Below are 27,070 nucleotides of genomic sequence, written 5' to 3'. Positions count from 1 at the left end.
CAGGTCTTGAGGTCCTTCTGGAACTAGTTCAACGACACGGATCGCCTGAGTTGGAGGGGCACAGTGTTCCAGCTCTTGGCGGCGAGGTAGGGGAAGGATCCTTCTCCAGTTCTGGTCTTGTGGATTCGTGGGACGGAGGCCAGGGTGAGTTGGGCGAAGCGGAGTTGGAAAGCGAGGCGGTGGTTCAGATATTCTGGTCCTGTGTCCTGGGGGGCCTTCTAGGCATGTGTGGGAGCTTGGAGGTTATTCTCTTGTTGATAGGGAGCCATTTGAGTTGTCTGAGGTATTGTGTCAAGTGGCTGTGGCAGGGAACATTGAGGACCAGTCTGGCTGTGGCGTTTTGGATGTTCTGTAGTTCTCTGAGCTGTTTCTGGGTGACACCAGCGTAAAGTGCTTTGCCATAGTAAAGTCTATTGGTGATGAGGGCGTGGGTGGCAGTCTTTCTGGATTCTGTCGGAAGCCATCTGGAAGTCTCTCAAAGAAGGCAGAGTGTGTGGAGACAGGATGAGGATACTACGTTGATTTGGCAGTTCATACAGAGCGAGGAGTCAAGTATAATGCCGAACATCACAAGGGCAAATTGGAACTCTATTGGTGTTAAAGGGAAACATCTGTAAGCATTTTGACTCTCAAATAGAACACTCAGATTTGGTTGTAAATATGCTGGAATAAATATGTCACATAAGCATGGAAAGTCTAATAACACAAGCCATATGATATTGTGGTCATCTTAGTTACATTTTCCCTTCTCGCACATTGATAGCTACATGTCTAGACTGTGGATTCAGAAAGTTGGGAATATTTATAGAAGTCTCTTCAATCCAGTGACATATTTCACGAGGATGGTCCTCTGAGAAACCTACTTCAGATGTGCCAGAGATCCTGCAGGGGACAGTTTGGATGCATAATTTAGAAGTCTTTATTGACACTAGTTTAGACCATAAAAGAGGCATAGCTGCTACAGAAAGAACAATACAATAGTACAGGTATGTGTGACAAAATGGGAAACGTGTTAGCTTACATATTATGAAGACCCAATTAATGTTTGCATTTCATTTTGTTCCAGTGTGCTAGAAATGTAACCCCTCCTAATGTCCTCCCATGTCTCATTAGGCAAGTGATGAGAGGCACCCATTTGTGTATGTGCAAAAACAAGTTGAAGAGTAGGCAGTGGTGCAGGTGACCACTGCAAAAAATTAAACTCTTTTTAAAAAAACATAAACTTTTTTTTAAAACCCAATTCTGTATCCTCTAAGAAAAACAGGGTGCTTTAGAAAAAAGTACTTTGTTGACCCTCAATCACAAATATGGTGGATTGCTGACTCTTGCAGGCCACCATCTCTGTGATGGTGTTCAAGTGGATTCAGTCCCAATTTACGACCTACCTAATGAATGTTAATTAGGTAGGCAAGATTGGTACTCAATCCCGTTCTGTTTTTCTTACAAAGTGAAGTAATGATGCATAGGTCAGTCCGCATATGTATTTACTGATCACAAAATACTTGCCACAAATTGTGACCAATATTTTGAAACCAGTAGATAGTACATCTAGTTGTCTTTTTCTTTGTTAACTTTATAATCACACGGCCTACTTTACCTCTTAGATGGAGGACAGCAGTTGCAGTGCTCAGAGCATTACAAGGCAAGTTAGGGTAGCATAAGCCACGGGTAGTACTTCCTACTCCCGGAAATCCCAAATTAACATCTATGTCTGATAAAGGGATGACAATTATAATCACACTTTTGTTTTCGGTTACTATTTATTTATTTATTTTAAGAGTTTTCTATAGCGCGAACAAGACCCTTAGGTATCAGAGCGCTTTACATTACATGAGGTAGTTATAAACAAGACTTTGTATATTTTCTCAATATTAAGAGGTAGGTACATAGAGTAGCAATAGCTAGACATTATACATTAAACGTTATACAGTAAAAATATATACCGGGTATGACATACTCTGAGATTTTACATTAATAGCTATAGTTATACTTAAATATATAAGTATAATTTAAACCTCATTGCCAACCATCCTTGAGAATTCTGCTTGGTACACATTGGTATTTGTTCGAATATGTTTATTAAAGTCTGTGTACAAAAGAAGTAAATATAAGGTACATGTGAGCATTCGTCACAGGTAGATACAGTAAAATATAGTTGGATTACAACATAGCTGAACAAAACTGATAATGATCATATAAAATGACTTAACAGAACACAAGGAGTCCTTGTTTGTATAGACATTCACAGCAGATAAAAATAGTATAGCACAGAGAAAAAGAAAAGAAAGTGTGTACAAATTCCAGGTAAGGCAAACTATGCTCCCAACAAATATATCTGACTTCTCAGTGTACCTTATACAGATACATCTATGACGATTTAATATATAAAAACGGAAGAAGAACGGAAAAAGAAATGGAAAAGAAGAAATAAAGGTAAAAGAGAAACCTGGATACAAGGGTAGGTTTATATATCAGACGGGTATCACCCAGAGATCAGTCAATATTAGTATTGGTTTGCTACATTTCTCACTTTCAGAGCGGTGTGTAGTCATGTCGGGTGATTAAACTCCTCCCATGCTCATGACGAGCTGAGCTCGTCATGAGCCACGGTGGCCGTGTGCTCATGACGAGCTGAGCTCGTCATAACGGCCAGAAAGCTCGCACGCGGGGCTAATTCCCCCGCTGTGCTGAACGTTCTACAGAAACGGGTGAGGCCGTGACGAGCTCACCTCGTCATTAGCACACGGCCATCGTGGCTCGTCACGAGCACCGGGGCGTTGTGCGCGCCCCCAGCATAGCGGGGGAATTACCCCCACGGCCAACGGGTTAAGGTTTTTTTTATGTTGGAGGTACTCATCTAAGTTTATCAGAGTGATCTTGGAGAGAAAAGAGAATTTCATTTGTGAAAACAAATATTATCCGGACTGTGAGCAAAACATAGCCAGGCCCACCATGTGTAGAATGAAATGTTTCGAGAAATGTTCCACTCTGAAAGTATCGATTTCTTACCAATAGTGAGCATAATTTATTTATTTATTTAATGATATTTATAGAGCGCGTACAAATACCCGTAGGCGTCTCGGCGCTGGTATGCAATGCTGTGTATCCCTGATCAGCAGATTGGTATCTGGGTTTACTGGTTGAATAACCACGTCTTCAGTTTCTTTCTGAACTGGAGGAGCGTGGAACTTATTTTAATGTGGTTCGGTAAGGAGTTCCAGATTTTAGGGGCTGCGATAGAAAAGCGGCGATCACCCCATGAGACTGTTCTACTTCGTTGAACCACAAGTTGGTTCAGTGAGGAGGACCGAAGTGTTCTAGACGGGTTATAAGGAATTAGTAGTTTTTTGAGGAAGCGCGGTCCTTGATCTTGCAGGGTCTTATAAACTATGCATAATGCTTTGAATTTAGCCCTATTTTGAATGGTTAGCCAGTGGTAATCTTTCAGGGTGTCCGAGATGGGAGTAAACTTGGGTTTTTTGGATAGCACGCGTGCCGCTGCGTTCTGCACAGTCTGAAGCTTTTTCGTGACTCTGCTTTGTGCATTAAGCAGAAGACCGTTGCAGTAATCCAACGATGTCAGGACCAAGGAGGTGACTAACGTCTTGGCTGCTGAATCTGGTAAGTAAGGAATGATCTTTTTTATTACTTTGAGCTTAAAATGGGCGTTAGCTGCCACCTTGTTTGCATGGGCCATGAAACATAGCTTGTCATCAAATGTCACTCCTAGGTTTCTAACCTTAGCGGTGGGGGTAGGAGGGACACCAAGAACCGATGGCCACCAAGCTGCCGACCAGGCTGGCTGAAGGTTACCAAAGATGACCACTTCCGTTTTATCGGAATTGAGCTTCAGGCAATTTCTTGCCATCCACTCATCGATAGCAATCATCCCCCTTTGGAATCTTTCTGCTACCTCCTGTCCATCGCCCTTTATGGCCAAGACCAGCTGGGTGTCGTCAGCGTATGAGGTGAGGCTCATCCCGTGTGCTTTGATGACACTAGCAAGGTCCGACACATAGATATTAAATAGTGTCGGACTGAGGGATGAGCCTTGAGGGACCCCACACGGCAACAACAGTTCCGCTGATTGGAAAAGGCCCATTGTGACTGCCTGGGTTCTGTTGGCCAGAAAAGAGGCAAGAAGATCCTTGGCAGTTAGCTGAATACCCATCCTTTCGACACGGTCGACCAAGATCTTATGGTCGACCGTGTCGAAGGCAGCTGAAAGATCCAGAAGGACAAGCAATGCTGTACCTCCCTGATCACGGATGGTTCTTATGTCGTCAGCTGCCTTGATGAGAGCGGTTTCCGTTCCGTGGTGTTTACGGAAACCGAACTGTGTATCATCCAGCAGATTGTGACTCTCAATGAATTCCGAGAGTTGCTGGTTCATGGCCTTTTCGGTGACTTTTGCTAGAAAAGGGAGGCTCGCAATAGGGCGATAGTTTTTTAATTCACCTTTATCTAGGCCAGGCTTTTTTAGCAGGGGTTTTATCAGCGTGTTTTTTAATGAAGCAGGATAGATTCCAGATGTCAGTATAGTATTACAGACATGTGTGATAATGGGAATGACTGTGTCTGGTACGGTTGCAATTACCGAGGTTGGGCAGGGATCCAGAGCTGACCCAGCTTTGATCGATTTTACTATACCCTTAATTTGGTCGGTGGTGAGGGGTTTAAAATTGGTCATGGTGTTTTTCGGTGTGATCATTGAGGACGTGGCAGGACTGCTGGCGGGGTCTGAATTAAAAGCTTGGTAAGGCATCACATAGTACTTGTGATGGGGGGGGGTTGAGATCCGGGGTATTTCCAGAAAGGGTTTTAGCAATATTATATAGCTGTCTGCTGGAATTTTTCGCGGTCTCAATATTGGTGGTGAAATAGTGTTTTTTTGCAGCTACTATCATAGCTTTATAGGAAGCAAGAGCTTGTTTATATTTTTCCTTATTTTCGCTATCATAAGTTCTTCGCCAATGCCGTTCTCTATTCCTAGTTAATTGTTTTTGAATTTTCAGTTCTTTAGTATACCACTGAGCTTTAGGCAAATTTCTGTTTTTTGACAGAGATTTGGTAGGTGCCAACTGAGTGGTGGCTTCAGCCAACCATGTCTGAAATTGGTTGGTGGCAGTATTGGGATCAGTGGATAGATCCGGGATGGTGTTGTTTAACAGCATCGTAAGGTCATTGGAGTTGATGTCCTTCCATGCTTTAAAAGTGCCACTATTCATGTGAGCAGCCTTTTTTCTCGACGAGGCTTTAATAGTAAGGTGGCTAAGAATGACTGAGTGATCAGTCCATGTCATGGGGAGAACTGAGGCTATGCACAAACCTTCCACGTTAGAAATAATTCCATCTAGCGTATGGCCTGCTTGATGGGTGGGGGTCGTGACCAATTGGCTGAGGCCCATTATTTCTAGGTCGGATATAAGGGAGGTAGTGTCCTTATCGCTGCTTTGCTCCAGATAGAAGTTGAAGTCGCATAGGATTGTGGTAGACTCTTCTGTCACTATAGACTCAGTGAAATTACTAAGATTATCAAGGAACGCAGTTCTGTTCCCAGGGGGCCTATAGAGGAGCACTCCCTTGAAGTTGTAAGTCGGGGACAGCTTTATATTAAAATGCATGGCTTCGCATGAGGTAGTGGGTATAGGCGCGAAGCGAACTTCCAAATGGTCTCGCGCAATGATGGCTAGCCCACCACCTTTCCCTTTGGGCCTGTCCTGGCGATAGGCACTAAAGCCTGAGGGAACCGCCGTAACATAGTCTGGGGCAGATGCCTCATCTGACCAGGTCTCTGTGATGTAAAGAACATCTAAATTGAGATCATTGATGAGATCGGCTATTTCCTGGCAGTGCTTGCTCAGGGAACGCGCATTAATAAGTGCCATGGTCACTTGAGTGTCTTTATCAGATCCTAGGTTTTGAACTGGGCTGGTTGGATTCGTAAACGCGAGTGTAGTATTGCAATGTTGGCATTGTATTTGCATCTCTGGTGACATTATGGAGAGATCGTATTTAGTACAGAGAGGAGCGTAGGAGGGGCCAATCTCCAGCAAAGTGCTCCGGTTGTATGAGAGAGGAGGGCCAGGGGTTGTGGCCCTAGGCCCAGTCCCGGCGCAGACGGGCGCAGACGGGCTTGCCTCTGGCGCGCCTCTGGCGCGCCGCCGGCGCGCCCGCTGCACCCGCCCGCTGCGCGGACGGGCAGTACTGTTGTTTTTATACATACTTTGGGCGGGGCGGGAGGAGGGTGGGAGGGGCGCCGAGCTCTCCGGCGAGCCTGCCCAATCAAAGATGGCTGCCAAAGTGGAGTTCGAAGCTTTCCTGCACCTCGCTAGAGTGACGCTGTGGAAAGGGGGTGCCTCAGCGAAGTGAGCTCGCTGTAGGGGGTATCAGGGGTATTTAAAACGCTCCCAATAAAATATAGTACAATTTTTAAAAAATTCGTGACCAATTAGCAAGTCGATCGTTTTTTAAAGCGGGGGTGCAAGAGAGCACAATAGACCTCCGGCTTCCGCCTCAGAGGGAATCAACAGTCATTAAACACAGGAAACCGATTTAGATCCAGTTAAATACCCAGGGGGGCGGGAGGGGCGCCGAGCTCTCCGGCGAGCCTGTCCAATCAAAGATGGCTGCCAAAGTGGAGTTCGAAGCTTTCCTGCACCTTGCTAGAGTGACGCTGTGGAAAGGGGGTGCCTCAGCGAAGTGAGCTTGCTGTAGGGGGTATCAGGGGTATTTAAAACGCTCCCAATAAAATATAGTACAATTTTAAAAAATTTGTGACCAATTAGCAAGTCGATCGTTTTTTAAAGCGGGGGTGCAAGAGAGCACAATAGACCTCCGGCTTCCGCCTCAGAGGGAATCAACAGTCATTAAACACAGGAAACCGATTTAGATCCAGTTAAATACCCAGGGAGGGCGGGAGGGGCGCCGAGCTCTCCGGCGAGCCTGCCCAATCAAAGATGGCTGCCAAAGTGGAGTTCGAAGCTTTCCTGCACCTCGCTAGAGTGACGCTGTGGAAAGGGGGTGCCTCAGCGAAGTGAGCTCGCTGTAGGGGGTATCAGGGGTATTTAAAACGCTCCCAATAAAATATAGTACAATTTAAAAAAAATTGTGACCAATTAGCAAGTCGATCGTTTTTTAAAGCGGGGGTGCAAGAGAGCACAATAAACCTCCGGCTTCCGCCTCAGAGGGAATCAACAGTCATTAAACACAGGAAACCGATTTAGATCTAGTTAAATACCCAGGGAGGGCGGGAGGGGCGCCGAGCTCTCCGGCGAGCCTGCCCAATCAAAGATGGCTGCCAAAGTGGAGTTCGAAGCTTTCCTGCACCTCGCTAGAGTGACGCTGTGGAAAGGGGGTGCCTCAGCGAAGTGAGCTCGCTGTAGGGGGTATCAGGGGTATTTAAAACGCTCCCAATAAAATATAGTACAATTTTTAAAAAATTTGTGACCAATTAGCAAGTCGATCGTTTTTTAAAGCGGGGGTGCAAGAGAGCACAATAGACCTCCGGCTTCCGCCTCAGAGGGAATCAACAGTCATATAAGTCATATAAGAGCAATCAGGAGGAGATCTGTAGGGTTCATAGTAGGTACGGCTGGAGTAGCTAGCATACCTAAAAGGACTGTGATGGCATCTACAGGAATTGTGGTTTTGACAATTGTTTGCATCAGTGATTGAATTTGTTGCCACTGTGGGAAGACATGCTTTCAGTTGAAGCCCTGATGTAAAAGATCTATAGAACCAGTTGTACAACCCCAACACAGGTTTCATTCAATAAGGCCCAATGTATGCTACTTCACTGAGGTCCAATAGGCATTATGTAATATCCACAATCTCGTTGGTGGTGGGGTGGGGCAGGACTGAAAATCATTGACACAGTGTCCTGCAGCCATGAACCTTTAAAAATAATGATGGCCATAGATTGACATTAAGTACATTTTTTGTAAAAAGTTTTAGAAAGTTGTACAAACCGAATTTTAGGTTAAATTTTAGCAATGTTCTAACTGTTTTGTAAAGGTTCTAATTAACCATGTAAAAATACATTTTCTTATTATCCAGTCTCGTTTGTGGTGGGGTGGGGTAGGGGCAAAGACAGATGTTCAGATGTTCGGAGAGGATGAGGGTGCTAATCTTCCCCTGAAATACCCCTGTTGTGAGAGACCCATGTGTTCGTCTGTTTTTAGTAAGATGCGGTTATGGGGTCAACAAAAGATTGCATATGTTTTATGCTACGTGGCCTACTTTCAGTTTTCTTACAGCAAATTTAAGTTTGAGAAAAGTCGTAAAAGTCTATATTAGCAAGATTATAATTGGATTGTAATTCAGAGAAAGACATAGTGGTCTGATGTGTACCTATGTCTTTAATGAAATTAATTCGTTTCTTTGCCCAGCTTTGAAAAACATTGGGAAGTCATTAATCTTACTGTAATAATTTAACCAGAGGGAAGCACATTCGGATTTGGATAATTTGACACAATTTTTGTGTCTAATATGCAGTGTTTCCAATGTATGCTGTAGGAAAGGTGCGAGTGTTCCAGATGAATGCATTTAGTATTCGTGATTGCTACTAATGTGCCCAGACGGAGAGAGGTAAAGGCAAATCTTTCTCAGCATGAATCCAGTTAGGCATGCCAAGGGAAGGTGGAGCGAACCAACGTGTGCCTTGTCTGTCTGGAAAGGCCAATTGGTACCTTTGAAAAACAAGAATCTAACCCTACCCTCCTTTCCATTTATTCAAAACTTTTTCAGAGAAATTCTTGCATTCTTGTTCTTCCAATGAAAGTCATTCAGCAGATTATCAATTGTTTCAAAGAAGGAGTTTGAGAGTTTTAAGCGGAGATTGTAAATAGGGAAGTTAATGAGAGGTGTTACCATGACTTTAATAGTTCCCAGTTCACCCAATGACGTGATAAGAGACCATTGTTAAAGTATCTCTTTTAATTTAGAAAACGTTTTGTTTTTATTCATCAACAGTGTATCATCTAAGTCGGTGCACAGTCAAAATATCGATTCCCTAATATCGACCTACAGTAATATCGAGTTGTAAATATCGAAGGTCAAGAACATCGAGGTCAAGAATATCATTGGACAGAATATCGACCCTAAGGTAAGTAATATCAATTTTTATTATGTCGATGCAAGTAATATCGAAGTTAGTAATATCGATTCCAATTATATCAATGTCACTAATTTCGATGTTACTAATATCAATATTTGTTTGTTGTTATGTATTTTATTATGTATTTTATATGTATGTGTTATATGTTTTTGTTAAGTATTTTATTTGTTTTAAATTATATGTGTACTATTTATTATATATTAAAAATGTTATTTGTAATTTAATTTTATGTTTTAGTACTGGAGCGGGTTGTGGGTTTATAGGGGAATAGGGTGGGAAGTAATTTAATTATATTAAATGAATTATACATTTTTAGTAACTGTAAATTAATTTTATTTAATTTTTGGGTTTAAGTTCTGTAGCGGGTTGTGGGTTTATAGGGGAATTGTGTGGGAAGTAATTTAATTGTAATTAAGTAATTATTTATTTTTGATTGGTATTGATAATTATTTTATTTTTAATTATTTATTAATTGGTAATTAATTATTTTAACTGGTAATTAATTTTATTAATTGGTAATTAAGGTTTGTAATTGGTAATTACATTTTTTAATTGCCAATTTATTTTTTTAATTGGTAATCAAGGTTTGTAATTGGTAATTAATTTTTATAAATTAGTCAATAATAATTTTTATTGTTAATTAATTTTTGATAATTGGATATTTATTTTATTAATTGGTAAATATTTTTTTTTTTAAAAATACTTTTTATTCAAAAATAAATTTACTGTTTACCGTTTTTTAATTGTTAATCAATCTTTAATTATTAATACGTTTTTTTTAGAAAAATATTTGAGTGTTCAGTATTATTTGGTTATTTATATTTATTAATTAATATTTATGGATATTTATTGTTAATTTATTGTTAATTAATTATTTAATCGTAATTATGTTTTTAGTAATTATCAATGGGGATTTGCATATGATGTAGTTATTTAAAAATAAAAATGTAATCATTTTATTTAGAACAATTATTTAAAAGTAAGTTATATTTAACTTCTCTGGAGTGGGAATAGTAATTTCTACCCCTACGCTATCCAACGCTTTCCCTACTGTTGCACTCTCTGGAGTGCGAATAGTAATTTTTACCCCTACGTTATCCAATGCTTTCCCTACTGTTGCACTCTCTGGAGTGGGAATAGTAAATTTTACTCCTACGTTATCCAACGTTTTCCCTACTGTTGCTCTTTCTGGAGTTGGAATAGTAACTTTTACCCCTACGCTATCCAACACTTTCCCTACTGTTGCACTCTCTGGAGTGGGAATAGTATTTTTTTCCCTACGCTATCCAACGCTCTCCTTACTGTTGCATTCTCTGGAGTGGGAATAGCAATTTTTACCCCTACTCTATCCAATGCTTTCCCTACTGTTGCAGTCTCTGGATTTGGAATAGTAATTTTTACCCCTACGCTAGCCAACGTTTTCACTACTGTTGCATTCTCTGGAGTTGTAATAGTAATTTTTACCATTACGCTTTCCCTACTGTTGCACTCTCTGGAGTGGGAATAGTAATTTTTATCTCTACGCTATCCAACGTTTTCCCTACTGTTGCACTCTCTGGCGTTGGAATAGTAATTTTTACCCCTACGCTATCCAACACTTTCCCTATGTTGGACTCTCTAGAGAGGGAATAGTAATTTTTACCCCCACGCTATCCAACGCTTTCCCTATTGTTGCATTCTCTGGAGTGGGAATAGTAATTTTTACTCCTACGCTATCCAACACTTTCCCGACTGTTGCACTCTCTGGAGTGGGAATAGTAATTTTTACTCCTACACTATCCAATGTTTTCCCTACTGTTGCACTCTCTGGAGTGGGAATAGTAATTTTTACCCCTACGCTAACCAACGCTTTCCCTACTATTAGACTCTGTGGAGTGAGAATAGTAATTTTTACCCCTACGCTATCCAACGTTTTCCCTACTGTTGCATTCTCTGGAGTTGTAATAGTAATTTTTACCATTACGCTTTCCCTACTGTTGCACTCTCTGGAGTGGGAATAGTAATTTTTATCTCCATGCTATGCAACGTTTTTCCTACTGTTGCACTCTCTGGAGTTGGAATAGGAATTTTTACCCCTACGCTATCCAACGCTTTCCTTACTGTTGCACTCTCTGGAGTGGGAATAGTAATTTTTACCCCTACGCTATCCAACGCTTTCCCTACTGTTGTACTCTCTGTAGTGGGAATAGTCATTTTTACCCCTACGATATCCAACGCTTTCCCTACTGTTGCATTCTCTTCAGTGGTAATAGTAATTTTTACCCCTACGCAATCCAACGCTTCCCTACTGTTGCACTCTTTGGAGTGGGAATAGTAATTTTTACCCCTACGCTATCCAACGCTTTCCCTACTGTTGCATTCTCTGGAGTGGGAATAGTAATTTTTACCCCTACGCTATCCTACGTTTTCCCTACTGTTGCACTCTCTGGAGTTGGAATAGTAATTTTTACCCCTACGCTATCCAACGCTTTCCATACTGTTGCACTTTTTGGAGTTGGAATAGTAACTTTTTACCCCTACACTATCCAACTTTTTATATAATTAATTTTAAAAATATTAAAAGTATATTTAATTTTTTGTTTATTACACATAATTCTTTACTTTTTTTAATGTTTGTAAATGCATTTGTAATTAATAATATTTTAATTAATTTATAAATTATTAAAATAATTATTACAACTTATTGTTAAGTACATATATATTACATATTTTCTGTATATGTTTATTAATGTATTATTATTATATACGTATTATATAATAATTTTAAACATTATTAGATATTTTTAACTATGTTGATTTTATTTATTAGTGTTATTTACTTTATTCTACATTTATATTTTTACAGAAAAAAAAACGATATTTTTAACAACGATATTTTTAACATCTATATTTTATTTTCGATATTTTTGTACTTACCATGTTGTAGATAGGATGTTGATATTCTTGCCTTCGATATTTTTGCATTGATATTCCTGTAGGTCGATATTTTGTCAGTGATCCATTTATCTATAGATTCCAGAATACTAAGGTAAAGCATTAACACTGTTTTCTCGGAAAATAGGCACATCATCTGATAAACAGCTACTTTTCGGAGTACCAAAATAAATGGTATTCCTTTGATGTCTATGGTAACTCTCAATGATTCAAGAAGAGGTTCATTAGTCAATAAAAACATTAGTGGTGAGAAGGGACATCATTGCCTTGTATACCTTGGTGTAATTTTAAGGGTTGTGAAGTGGAACCAATTATTCTAACAGAAGCTTGTTGATTGGAATATAGAGCTAGTGTATATGTGTGGAATCTTCTCCAAGGTTGTATTGATTAAGAGTGGCCCTGAGAAAGTTCAGAGAAACCCTCTCAAAAGCCTTTTCTGTCCAAGGCTATGGCTGCAGTGGAGGAATCGAGTATGTAGCCTTTATCCAAAACATGGCAAAAGGTCTTTAAGTTGTCACACCCTAGACTTCCTTTAAGAAAGCAGGTCTGTGCAGGGTGAATTAGGAGACCAAGGACTTTTCCCATCTGTTTGCCAGTCTTGCCATAGATTTTATAGTCAAACTTTATAAGTGAAATCAGACTATAGTTGTGGATTTCCAAAAGGTCTGCCTTCTTTTGGGATTACTACTATTGTCACCATAGAAGCAGACCTTTGGATGTTGCCTTTTTTGGCAAAGTATGAAAACAATTTTTGTAACGGCATGAGGGAAGATGAGGAATAAGGGTCCGATTCACAAAGGTAAAATGAGATAAAAGTCTTTCTTCACAGCTATCGGTATTCACAAAGGTAATTTACTACCCATAAATGCAGTTTGTAAATACCAAAAGTCGTACAGTTCAACTTTTGGTATTCACATAAGGCATTTTACGAGTAGTGAATGCTCTTTGTGAATACTAAAAGTTGTAAAGTTAGATTTTGTCTCAGTTTACCTATGTGAATCGGGCCCTGCTGATGAACCCATCTAGCCTAGGTGCTTTCCTTGTTGTTAGTCCTTGGACGGCCTTTAATACGTTAGTTTGGGTTATAGGTACATTAAGAGAGTCTTTAGATTCTTTATCTAATTTTGGACGTCATAGTTTATCTAGGATTTTGTTTAAGGAAATCCATAGCAAAAGGTTTGACAGGTTGATATAAGTTTTCATAGACAGTTCTAAGTGCGTCTAATATCTATTGCAGAGAGGTGATGTTAAGACCATCATGATTTTTGATGGTTCTGTTTACTTTTTCAGAGTTTTAAATAGTTTGCTAAATATTTTCTCGCTCTGTTTTTTTCAACAATTTTTTCAGCTTTCCTCACTGCTACCCACTTTTGAGCTCTGTTGCCAAGGATCCTAATCAATTCATACTTAAGTTTCTTTAGTTATTTATGACCCTTTGGAATGATTATGTCGGGATTCTAAGGGGCATAAGTATCAACATACCTGTTTGCGATTCTCAAATAGTGATTTTTGAGGAATCGCTATTTGAGAATTGCAAAACAGGATGCATTCAAAAAATCGCAAATAATTAGCGAATTCCTAGTATTCCTTAAATGCAATTAGCAAATTGCAAAATCGCAATTAAGGAACCATTCATTCCTTTGGGCCAGGAGGCCCATAGGCAGGAATGGGAAATAATTCTCAATTTGAGATCCGCAATTTGAGAATCGCAAATTGAGAATAATTTCAAGGGTGCAAGGGTGTCATAAGGACATCCTGATGCACCCCTGAAATGAGTATGTGTGCGCATATGGCACACATACATGCGTAAAGGACATGTATGTGCGCCACATGGCACGTTGAAACATGCCAAAAAGTGCATCATTGACAGAAACCACAAATTACCACCAACTTGAAGTTGGTGGTAATTTTCGATTTCTTGAGGAGAAATCGCACAACTTGGGTGCTTGATAAATAGCTTACGCTAAATTAAGGAATCGCAAATTTTGCGATTCCTTAAAATTGTGATGCGATTTTCCTAATACATCGCTTAATTTGACGCTTCTAACTCATTAAGGTTCTGGTAGTCTTTCTTTTTTTTGTCTGCCATCTGATCATTCATACAGCCTTTGATGGTGGCTTTCAGGGCATCTCAAAATAAATCAGGAGGACTGTTGCGTAAGTTATTAGTCCTAATATAGTTAGTAATGTCCGTTTGACTCGCCTGTCTTAGATCATGGTCATCAGAGAGAATGTCATTCTTTCTCCACAGCTTTGAGGGGGGAAGGGTACTTATTTCTAGCTCAAGGGAGATGCATGCATGGTCAAAAACGATATTCGGTCCAATTTTTGGTAATAGAGTATTTTGAAGGAGATGATCCTCAATCAACAGGTAGACGATCCCAGAGTAAGAATTGTGGGGTTCTTAATAAATGGACTATTCGCTTCCAGTTTTCTCCAAAATCCAAATCCACAAGGGCCTCGGGTTGGGCAAAGCACAGGGAGAAGCTGTCAGGACAGGAAGAGAAAGTTGATACTGTCTATATAGTAGTCTGACTCTCTATAGTAATTCCTGTTGGTAACCCAAGGTAAACAAAATGCAAAATGGTCTGCTCAAGCAAAAAGGACTTTTCAAATGATTTTATTGTTCTTCGTGATAAAGAAATGCAGCTCTGGTTTGGACCGCTCTTGTTCTTGCCACACGTCAAATGCATTTTATTCTTGCTCCCGCAAGAGGATTTTTCCCAAAACGGACTTCTCACTTACACAAGGCATGGTAATAGCACAATCAACAGCATTATGCATATTTGTGCTTATTTGTCCTTCTACAAAACACATTTAAATGCAATGGTAAGGCTTCAAATATCCAAATATTTCTGTCATGTGCCCTTGACATGGGAGCACCTGCTCACACATTAGCAATACTCCTATCTCTCTCTTTCACACACAAACACACACACAGACACACACAATTACAGATAGACAACACAGACACATGGATAGACACAAACATTCACAGGTAGCTTCTGATACTGCTGAACAAAGGTGAGCAGAGATATCCCCCTGTGCTCCAGAGTACATGCAGTGCTTTTGAAATGGAAATGTACCATTGGTTGATATTTATGTGTGAATTATAAGGGAGCTGCAAAGCACATGATGCAGTGTCACAGGTTCAGTAGTTTTAAAGCAGTGTTGCAACTGAATTTGCTGTGCTATTGCTCACGGCGTGTTTTTTACCGGCTTCCAATAGGTGTTCGTTTTTGACGCAAAGCCTGATAGGTCTACCTTAGTAGAAAGGGTTTTGCATCAAAGCCCATAGGAATTCATGGTGATCTGCCTCACTGAAATTCCACTTGATGCAAAGTGGTACAAAAAAGTTTTTGCTCTGAGAAAATGGAACCTTTGCCGTGCATAACATCTTTTGCGCTGGATAGCAAGTACAATAAAAGGCACTGTGGGGCATATTTGCTGGAGAAGTGTGGCTCAATGGTTAGAGTGGCAGACCCTGATGCAGAGGTCTGACCAGGGTTCAATTCTCCGCCTCGGCGGGTCTTGGGCTAAAAAATTCCACAGACCTGATAATTCTCGCCTTGGTGCCTTTTCCAATCATGGAGTCCCACTCTGCAACTCTGGACAATAGCTTGCTTAATCTCCACAACGGCCCCTACAACGCGAAGGATGCCTGGCCTCCACCTTGGGGGTGCCCAGGAGTGGACTCCTCACAGGGAAAGTTCCACAGCGATATTCGTACAAGCGCCTTGAGACCCTTGCGGGTGAGTAGTGCGCTATACAAGTATCAATTTACATTTTTTTTACATTTACAAGGGCATTGAACCACCGGAGACTCACTTTTTTCTACGCATCGATGGTGCAGTACCCTACTCCATATTTACAAAGCAGCGCTAAGCCACTTTGCGTGGCTTCATGGCCCAGTGTAAATGTAGTACCCTTTCATTCAGTTTTCGGCATCAAAAGGGCGTGCAATGGGTGTTGCTGTGGGCGTTCCACCACGTCACCCATTGCTTTTTGATGCTGCCCCAAATTTACACAAACCTGTAAATCTGAGGCAGCGCTATTAACTAATACCATTAAAAAGCAGGCGCTAGAGTGGTGCAACGAGGAGGAATACTTTTATTTCTCCTTGTTCTTTGCTCTTCCTATGTCTGCTGCATTCTGCCGCACACATGAAGGAGCAAATCACCTTTAATGATTGTCTGTGCTGTTTCTACAGCCCAACTGTTCATAACAGCCCGGTTGGAGAAACATAAGTGCCCTTATGTGGTTGGCCAGCCAACACACTTGCAACTTAGAAGTGGACAAACCAGTCCTCCTCCCCCTCCCGCGGCCCCAGCCACGCCCCTCCCAACGCACGCTGGCTCAGCCAGCAGGCGAAAAATAAAACGATGATAGAATATTGTTCTATTTTTCATCTGCCGGCTCTGAGCCAGTGGGGCAACGCTCCTCCGCCATTGCGGAGGAGCCGCCCCTGGGTGCTTCCCTGCGTTTTTCAACTGACGCAGCGCGGTGCTGCTAAATTTCTTGCAGCACCGCGCTTCTTCCTGTCTTTGGAAACATCTCTCAGTGTCGCTTTGCACCAGCCCAAAGTCTTAGTACATTTGTCCAGTTCAGCGTTTTAATTCAATAGCTGCATGTACATTTCTTCCACTGTGCACATGCCTTTTTTATTTCTTTATTCGTTGGAAGCTTAGTAAAGTGGCCCTGGGCCGCTTAATTTCAACCAGAAACAGATTTCGCATGGATGCACGGCACACCACGTATCCCTGTGTCGGCTTGGCAGCCTTTTAAAGCCACGAAGCTGCGCGCGCTTGTCTCTTGGCGCGCACGCGCCGGATCAGGACAAACATCAATGCACCGAGGCAGCTGCTTCCGAGCACACGCTTCCAGGGGGATAATGGACCGTGACGTGGCAGAACTAACAGTGTGTCAATGTACGCAATCTATAAAGACAGCAAGCGGGAGGGAGACAGTCCCTGTGAGCAGGAGCTATTTGCTTGCCAGGTTCACACATGGGAAAGAGAGATAATTTGCCTCGTGTCCTCTTGATGAAAATAGGGCCTAAACTGATGTGTGGCTTTTCCATTATCGTGTTGTTGCGCGCGCTGTTTATCTCCGTGTTTAGCGATTTGAAATCCTCCTGGAGTGGAAAGCCTGACTAGCCGGCTGCCCGGAGGCCCACGGGCGATAAAGTGAAGCTGACATGTTCATGTAACTTTTATTAAGTCTTTAGTCCTGTGAGGACGGCAAGTGCAGCAGACACACTCTTGTGTTGATTAAGTGACTATTACCCCACTGTGGCTCTTTGCCAAGGTGATGTATTGTGCATTCCTGCAAAGTGCGCCTTATGCGTCCTCGCACAAAAGGCTGAGAAATGGCACTTTTTACTGCTCCTTAGAAAACCATTCACACACTGTTCATTCTCTTGCGTGATTGTGGTGTGGGCGGCTCAGGAACACGCGTGGCTGAGCTATTCACCACGTTCCTCTGGCTCTGTATTGTACGCAGCCGTCAAAATGGCGCCCGCGACACTAAAGTGGACAAAGGCGCCTTTAAAGGCCGCCGGCTCTGCACAGTCACCCCATTATATTTGAGGACGCTCCAAGCCCCCCCTGCCATTGCTTCTCTTTTTTCTTTTCTCCTTCTCCAACTCTGCCACTTTCAATAGTCGCTGTGTGCCTTGTTCCACGCGTCAAAGGTTCGCGACGAATGTGGGGGCGAGTTTCAGAAAGGATACTTAAGGAAAACATGCAATTCATTGTTCTTCTATTCACACTGTGATGCACAAAAAGGATAGTAGCCATTTTTTTCCATTTCAGTTGTCAATAGCTATGCAATGTCACCTTATTCTTTCACGGTCATCTATCCATCTTTAGGTAACTTGGAGTTTTGAGATAACTAAGAAAGGTTCTCAAACTCCTTCCTTTTATAGCTGGGAGGCTTATTGTTCAGGCTCTTGTCATCTCCCGCCTTGATTATGCAACGCCCTTTATCTGGGCTCTCCTCTGTATGTGACAAAGAGGCTCCAGATTACCCAGAATGCTGCCGCTCGACTCCTGATGGATCTTCTGGACATCAATTTTTCAATGCGGCTACCCCCGGACTTTTTGATGCAGTAATCCTAATCTGGGCTGAGGTCTGGAAGCAATGTCTGACCTAAAATGGCACCCGAGCCAGAGGTACTCGGCGATCCCAGATCCCTATGTTCGGCGATCCGAGAGTGGGATGAAGGACGAGGCACTTGCCACCTCCCAATTACACCGGGACTGATGCCTCTCTATGGAACTACGACGATGCCCCACGGGCTGTAACTATATTTGTGTGTACTTACCGCGGAGAAGGAGTACCCTTGGCCACTGCCCGGTGGAGCTGTCCTATGAAGTTAAAGCGGAGTCTGGCTCTGGTTCACCCCATTGGTCGTCACCTACCCAGCCGGACATCGGCCATTGTTTTTCAAGGCTCTATCTGTCTCTTCTCTTCAAATACTTCTACTGCCTTGTTCACCCTGAGTACCTTCTCCCTTCTGATCTACCTGAGCCTGACCGCTTGCATCGCTCCTGTTTACTTTTTCCCCTCTACCCTCCACCACTCCTATGACGTGTGTCTTGGTTATGCTACGCTCTGATATCTTATTATTTTGTTAAGCTCGTTTTCCTCCCTAGCATGTACTGTTAACTGTAACTATAACAGATGTAACTATTTAAAAATGTTCTTATGCAATGTCCTAACTCATGTAAAGCGCTCTGATACTTTCGGGTCTAGCCAGCGCTATATAAAACTTTTTAACACCTTAACAGCGGCGGCAATTCCACCGAGGTGCGAGCATTCTGAAGAGTGGGCGGGGCCGCGTTGGCCAACAGACGAGCACAGCTCTACTAAAGTAGTGTTCGCGATGGCTGTTGGGCGACACCAGCAATGAAAGTGTTAAATAAATAAATAAATAAAATCAATTGACAAAAGCGGCCCTGAAGAACCTCCGTTGGCTTCCAGTTGAGCAGTGGGTTCAATTCAAAGCCTTATGCATTTTGCATGGGTCTCTTCACAAGAAAGGCCCCTGCCCCACACTTCGTGACCTCTTGTTTCTCCATGCATCTCTCAAAGTTCTTTGGGATCTTCCTCAGCCCTCTGCAAATGCAGTAGATCCCATTGGGGTGGCCGATCTTGTTCCCACATGGCTCCCAGGCCGTGGAACGCTCTCCCTCTTGATCTTTACCAGTTGTCATGTGAGCTTTCTTTTCGCAAGTCATTGAAAACCGTGTTCTATGGCAACTAAATTCTGATGATCACATCCAGATGACTGTTCTAGCGCTGGGAGGCCTTCTGGGAGCTAAGCGCTTTACAAGACCTATGGAATAGAATAGAATCTTTAAAGAAAGCTGCATCACAATGTAATAAGTGTCAACAACCCGGCTTCCGATCCTATCACTCGTTAACTATATGTTTGTCTTTTTACCATGTGCAGTGCTCTGCTGCATTTTGGCTAGCTTTGCACGGTAGAAATGCCATACATGTACATACATACATACATCTATTTTAAGTAAGGTTGGGCGTATTATGCGTGGTGGGGCTACACGAAGCTACGTAAAGTGGGCATGAAGCTACGCCCACCCACGCACTTTGCGCAGCCCCACTACGCGCCGCCCGCCTTCCTCTGGACACTGTCCCGCCTTCTCCTACATACCTAATTTCAGTAAATAATACCAGAAAAGTAAATTAAAGGCACTTACCTGGTACGCAGCGTCCCAGGGCTCCCTCTTCTCTTTCGCGCTGCCGCGTCTTTGATCCCAAAGCGCATGCACGGCCGCCTGCGAATGCCCATTTCTCGCGAGAAATGCGCAGGCGGTCGCGCATGCGCATTGGGATCGAAGACGCGGCGCGAAAGAGAAGAGGGAGCCCTGAGATGCCGCGGACCAGGAAAGTGCCTTTAATTTACTTTTCTGGTATAATTTACTGAAATTAGGTATGTAGGAGAGGGCGGGAGGGAGGCGGGTGGCGGTCAACTTCGCTCCGTCACGGAGCGTGCGTAGTGTTGCCTACTACGCCTACTTTGCGAAATGCAAAGTAGGCAACACTACGTAAACTCCGTGGGCGGAGCATAGTCTTGCGCCCAGGGTTAATTAATCCTTCTGAGATAACTTCAAAACTGAACTTAATTAGAACAATGTATCTAATGTATGTATGTATGCAAGCACTTGTATTTTCTATAGCACAAAATTACCTGGAAAGTAGTAAGAAGACAAACATTATATCTATAGGGACTAATTCTAGACCCTACAGTGGTTGGGGGTTAAGAAACATTTTGTTGTAGGTGGAGGAGGGCCTGGGGGTGCTCTTCTCAGTAGTCAGTGAGGTGCTCTTTAAAGACATTTCTTGCAGAAGCTTGAAAGCAAGCCTGATGTGAGGAGAGAGGTTGTTCTAGATCTTCAGAGAGACATTGCTTGGCTCATTTTTCATGTTTTGCACTACTTGCTTTCAAGCCCTGGAGATTCTGTCTTATTGCATTAAACTGGCTGCCTTAAAAGGTTAGGTTTTTGTCCAGGTAGGTTTATGCAGCGACGTTTGGTGCCTGCAGTCAATGAAATAGATTTTGATGCAGGCTGGGAAGGACAGATGGTGCAAGTTCATTGTGGTAATAATGCAGGTGCATACTTTCCTGTTTTTTAACGAGGCAGTAGAACTGGGTCACATTTTTCACTGGGGAAAAGGGTGACCTGCCAAACGTTTGTTGCAATAGGGCTACTAGCAGGTCTGGAAGTACTCCGGCGGCCTTAAGGTAGGCAGCGGTACAAAAGGGGGTGGTGATGGATGGAGCATCTGAACCAATCAAACACTCACACCCAGTCATCAGATCTGGGTTTAATCCATCACCGTTCTTTAGCCCACTCTGCCACCCCAGTTCAGACATGGCCATATGCAAATCAGTCTGACCCTGTGCCTCATGGGAACAGTCCAGCCCGAACTGCCAAGCCATGCCTTCCCTGGACCAGATTCAAGCTTCCTAGGACCGTTTTCTGGCATTACAGCCGTCTTCAGCCAGGCATTCTTGAATCCAGTGGCAAAGTGAGCAATGGACTCACGTCTGAGCATACCCTGCCAACTTATGGCGAACAAAGTGGTACAAAAGGGGGTGGTGATGGACGGAGCATCTGAACCAATCAACACTCATCCCCAGTCCCCAGTCAACAGATCTGGGTTTAATCCATCACTGTTCTTTAGCCCACTCTGCCACCCCAGTTCAGACAAGGCCATATGCAAATCAGTCTAACCCTGTGCCTCAAGGGAACAGTCCAGCCCGAACTGCCAAGCCATGCCTTCCCTGGACTGGATTCAAGCTTCCTAGGACCGGTTTCTGGCATTACAGCTGTCTTCAGCCAGGCTTGCTTGAATCCAGTGGCAAAGTGAGCAAGGGACTCACATCTGAGCATACCCTGCCAACTTATGGCGAACACAGCGGTACAAAAGGGGGTGGTGATGGACGGAGCATCTGAACCAATCGAGCACTCACACCCAGTCAACAGATCTGGGTTTAATCCATCACCAGTCTTTAGCCCACTCTGCCACCCCAGTTCAGACATGGCCATACGCAAATAAGTCTGAACCTGTGCCTCATGGGAACAGTCCAGCCCGAACTGCCAAGTCATGCCTTCCCCGGACCGGATTCAAGCTTCCTAGGACCGGTTTCTGGCATTACAGCCGTCTTCAGCCAGGCTTGATTGAATCCACTGGCAAAGTGAGCAAGGGACTCACGTCTGAGCATACCCTGCCAACTTATGGCGAACAAAGTGGTACAAAAGGGGGTGGTGATGGACGGAGCATCTGAACCAATCAAACACTCACACCCAGTCAACAGATCTGGGTTTAATCCATCACCGTTCTTTAGCCACTCTGCCACCCCAGTTCAGACATGGCCATATGCAAATCAGTCTGACCCTGTGCCTCATGGGAACAGTCTAGCATTAACTGCCAAGCCATGCCTTCCCTGGAGGCAGAACATAAACTCTCCTTAGAAGCAGCATTCGGCATCTCAGCGCCCTGCTTGTTTGTCTCTGCCACTCACCTCAGTGACTAAAATACATTAGAATGTTCGATTTCTCACGAAAGAAGTTAATTTACAGGTAGATCTATAGTGAAGCAGAATTATAGAATACTGAATAATTTGTGCAAGTAAAGCATCAGGCTAGTCTGGTAGTGATAACAACTCTCAAACCACATTTCCTCCAACTTAAGAAGAAACCTTTGCTTTCCTTTTCTTTTCCTTATCTGCTTTCACAATCTTTGTCCTTCTACTATCTATCTTTTTTTGTAGTGACCGCCAACACTGCTCCCCCCTGCTCCTTTCCTCTGATTTCCTTTCTTCTTCTCACTCAGCCGCTCTTCTGTTGTCCAACCTTCACTCTCTTTCCTATACGCGAGGTGGACTGGCAATATATATTGGCAAGGCTCACTTTAGAGAGGGTGTTGTCTGGTGTGACAGACTTTGTTGGTGGCCTTTCAATTACATCCTTCTTCACAGATTCCCTCACTAGCTCTTTTCAATGGTGCCCCTTATCTCTCCTTACTCATCCTCTCATTTATTTATTGTAAGGAATTGGGCTGTTGGTTGACTTGGGTGGGAGCCCTGATCAAGCAGCAACCACAATCTGTGTCAGAGTAAGGCACAAGCCAAACCCAAATTAACCTGTGCTTAACTCTCTGGTAGCTTGGCACAGAGCAGCCAGGCTCAACTTAGAGGCAATGTGTAAAGTATTTATGCAACACTTCAAACAGTAATAAAGTGGAAACACTACACACAAACGATCCCACACAAGTTAGAAACATATAATAAAAAATAAAATAAGACCAAAACGACAAAAATCTAATTGGTAGAACAGGAGATATCCAATAAGCACAAGGCACCAACTATGGATATCTGGTCCCGTTGGCCCGGGATAAAATCATTAGTTCCTGCTGATCATGATGAAGCACTGGCCGGCTACAGGGACCATATTAGGCCAGTTGAACAGAATACCTTAACTCCTCAGTTGCAGAGTGTCAAAAAGGATCTGCGTCAAAAGTGCACCGTTCAGCCGAAGTGATGCGTTGGTTCCAAGATGCGGCAAGGTTGCAATACGAGGGCCTGCGCCATAGAGGATCTCGTCGACAGGGCTTGAGATGTGAAGTACGGCATCGAGGATGCAGAGCGAAGTTGGGGCGGTGTGTTGGTTCAAAGGAGCTGTGAGTCTGCAATCTAGAGCCCGCCGTTGAGGCTGCCATTAATAAGGAATGTGAGGGCCAGCATTGAGCATGTGTCACGCTGCAGCAGCTTCAATGAGGCTGTGAAGGCGATGCATATCTCTGCGACAGGTCCAATTCAGGCAGCAGCACAATGCATCAGTTCTGCTCAGGTTTGTGCAACAGAGGAGATGTAACAGTTCCGCTGGATTCAGTGAGGCTAGCAGAGCACCTTAAAATCACTTCCAAGGGTCCAGAATGGGGGCAGTAACACTTGGCAGGGTCGACTCACAGATGGCAGAGTCCAGGTGAAGGTTCAAATTTGTTGGAAGCCTTTTGTGTCCCAGAGGCTTCAGATCAGGAATCCAGCCAACTAGACCTTGGGAGACAGTCTGGGTTCTGCAAAGAGATGGATGTCCAGTCCTTCTCACCCAGGCAAAAGGCAGCAGGTCATTACGGCAAGGCAGCAGTCCTTCAATGCAGCAGTCCAGCAGAATGACAGTCCGTTCAGCGATTCTTCTTCCTGGAAAAGAAGCCACAGGTCCTGAAGTGTGCCTAGGAGTTGCCGTTTGAGGTCCAGTATTCATACCCAGTTGTGCCTTTGACGTGGGGAGAAGCTTCTAGAGGCATTCCTCTGAAGTGCACAGCTGCCCTGCCTTCCTGGGCCTGGCTCCAGACTAACTACAGAGGTATGCAGACATTTGTGTTGAGGCAGGACATAGCCTATTTAAATATAAGTGGGGATGGATCCAGCTCCTCTCTCCCATTGTGGCAGTGTTGACCCATCCAGTTACACCTAAGCTTCCTATTGTGTGTGGCTGTATATGAGGAATACCCAAAGTAACACTGTCAACTACATTGAGTCATGTGGCTCAGAGACAGGAAGCAGGCACCAAATGCTACGGCAGGAAAATGCCAACATTTGAAAAGTAAAAGACACACAATTGATGGACAGAATGCGGAACTAATCGAACATTCACCTCCAATCAAGCGATCTGGGTTAAATTCATTGTTCTTTTGCTCACCATGCCACCCCAGTTTAAACCCAGCCATATGCATGTCAGTCTTGCACCCTGTTTTCAGAGTGTCTAAATCACCATTGTTCTCCCTTTCACATCACTTTCAACTGCAGTTTCCCACTCTGTTAGACACTTGTACCATTTTTCCTCCTACGTCTTTCTCAAATTCTCCAGCTGCACATCTCACATGCCAGCTCTTTCCTTTTCACACTCTGGGGCATATTCTCAAGGACTTATCGCTGAGTTATCGGTACGTTATCGCAGCCAAAGTGGCGATAAATGTATTGCCTCATTCACAAGCTGGTGTTAACAGCCCATATCACCAGTTTCCCTGCGAAAGCAGCCGCAAAAAACATCGCCACAGATGACCCCGGCAACTATCCCTAATGAGATGCAGAGTAGGCATTCCTGTGCAAAAATCAGCAACAACACCACTCCGCAAAATACACAACGACCAGCCAGATCGGCGATAATAACCCAAAACAGGCAATAAGGCGTGTTAGCAGCAGGAATTTAACACCTGCTCCGACCTGGTGTAAAGTAGGACGACAACCTGCACCAGAAAAGGGAGCCCAGCCAAGAGCCACATCTGAAGAACAACAGATGCCATGGAGCCAACGATCAAGCAGCTCAAATACCCAAGAGGGCCACAACACCCTCCGCCACCACCCCAATGATCCCCCTCCAGGTGGCCCCCCTGATAAAGATATGTTATATCAACTTCACGAAATCATGAACAAAACAATTTGCCTGATGTTGCACAATTACAACAAGTAACATGCCTGTGTTGTCACAAAAAGGAGAATCACTCATTCACCTTCGAATTACCAAACACACATTTTATTCAAATAAATGCAAAGCAATTTTGAAGACTCATGGCGGGTCTCCTCGGGAGAATCTGTAGGATACTGCCTGCAAGACAAAAATCCAGATAAGAAGGTGTGACATGCCCCCATCAAAGGACAGAGAAAGAGAGAGAGAAATACAGAGAGAGAGAAAGACAGACAGAGAGGGAGAGACGGAGAGAGAGAAAGAGAGGGAGAGAGAGAGAGAGAAAAAGAGAGAAAGACGGAAAGACGGAAAGAGAGGGAAAGAGAGAGAGAAAGAGAGGGAGAGAGGGGAAGAGACACAGTGCAAAGTAGAGAGGGATAGGGCGAGATAGTGCAGACACAGCGCACCCAGGCCTGACTGCTCATCTGCTGGCACAGGTGTGTCTTCACCTACGTGCCTGGTTGTTACTCACCCTGGTGCTGTTGTGCCAGGTCATGTTGAGCAGTGTCCGGTCCCCCAACTCCTGCCACCGTCTGTCCCCCAACTCCTGCCACCGTCTGCCCACTGATGACCATGGACACCATTTCCTCCATATTGTCCGGCTTCTCCTCTGGTACAGGACTCCAACCTCCAGTCTGCATTGCTGCCTTCTGGTTGTTTGCATGTTTCTGCTTGGTTTTGAACTTCACATCATTCCAGCACCTCTTGAGCTCTTCCATTGTCCTCTTCGGCACTCCGACTGCATTCACCTTGTCCACGATGGACTGCCATATTCCATTTTTTGTTGCCAATGAAATAGTGGAGGTGACGAACAGTAGTTGATGGTGTTTGACCACCTCTGTTATCAGGATCCTGTTTTCCTGCCGACTGAACCGCTTCTTCCTACTCTTCTTGTCCTTTTGCTTCTCTGACCTTGAGGTCCCAGGCTGGTCCTTTGGTGGACATGTGGGGTCCTGGTTGTCCTCTGTACTTGCTCCGGCAACATCTATTGTTTTTTTGCTGTTGTGTGGCTTTTGTTTGTATGTTTTGTTTCTACTTTTATGGTGATTTTTCCCACCTGACGTGTGTGAAATGCAGGCCTGTCTCTGGTTTTCGCGGATTTTTGTATCAAGATTGGCCTCATCACAACTTTTTTTGTGTTTGTGTTTCGCATTTTTGCAGCAGTGCATTGACTTTATCGTGGAAATTTGACTTGTTATCGTGAGCCTATCGCATGGTACCACCGTGTTGAGAATACAACGTTAACACAGCGTTATTTTTCCGTGATAGACTGCGATGTGAAGAGTTGCGTTAAGCTTATTTTATCGCACGTTCTTGAGAATATCGCCCTCTCTTCTTACTTTGCCCTTATGCACATACTTCCTTTCATCTCCTCCATTTATACCCCTAAACACACAACGCATCCACTCACTCGCAAGCACTGCATTTTTTTCCCTTAGCACCGCTCATTGGATTGGATCTGCATGTAGTATAAACACCTTTCCTTTATGACGCACTGACAGGCACTGTGAGAAATTCACACTTCCTTCAGTCTCAGCTCCAGAGATTTTAAACACCCACCCACAACATGAACTCAACCAGACACTTAAAGCCAATTCAATCCACAGTCATACATTGCACAAAAAAAATACAGAATCATCAACATATGGAAGAATTAAGTACTCTCAGAGAATTCAAAATAAAGTAAAATGTGAATTGGAAACAGGGCAGCAACAAGGACATGGATTATTTTAAGTGCATAGAAAAGTATATGAAAAAGTGATGGATGGAATGCTGAACCTATAGATCAAAGATGTTAACTTCCATGGCAAAGAAGAACAAGTGCTGTCTTCACCAACCACTGGCGAGCACGCTTGTATCTCTGGGAGTATGCCACCTTACAAAACACACCTTCTGCTACAAAACCAACATCAGCAGCACCATGAGAACCAACATCCTCTGTGCTGAGTTTCTTTTTGGAAGTTCCAGGGCTTTTATCAAGTTATGAGATGTTACAAAATGTGTAAAGCGCATAGCAGCCCCA

This window comes from Lissotriton vulgaris, chromosome 3_2, assembly GCF_964263255.1.
Source record: "Lissotriton vulgaris chromosome 3_2, aLisVul1.2, whole genome shotgun sequence".
Lineage (NCBI taxonomy): Eukaryota > Metazoa > Chordata > Amphibia > Caudata > Salamandridae > Lissotriton > Lissotriton vulgaris.
Note: the sequence above shows the minus strand (reverse complement) of the source record.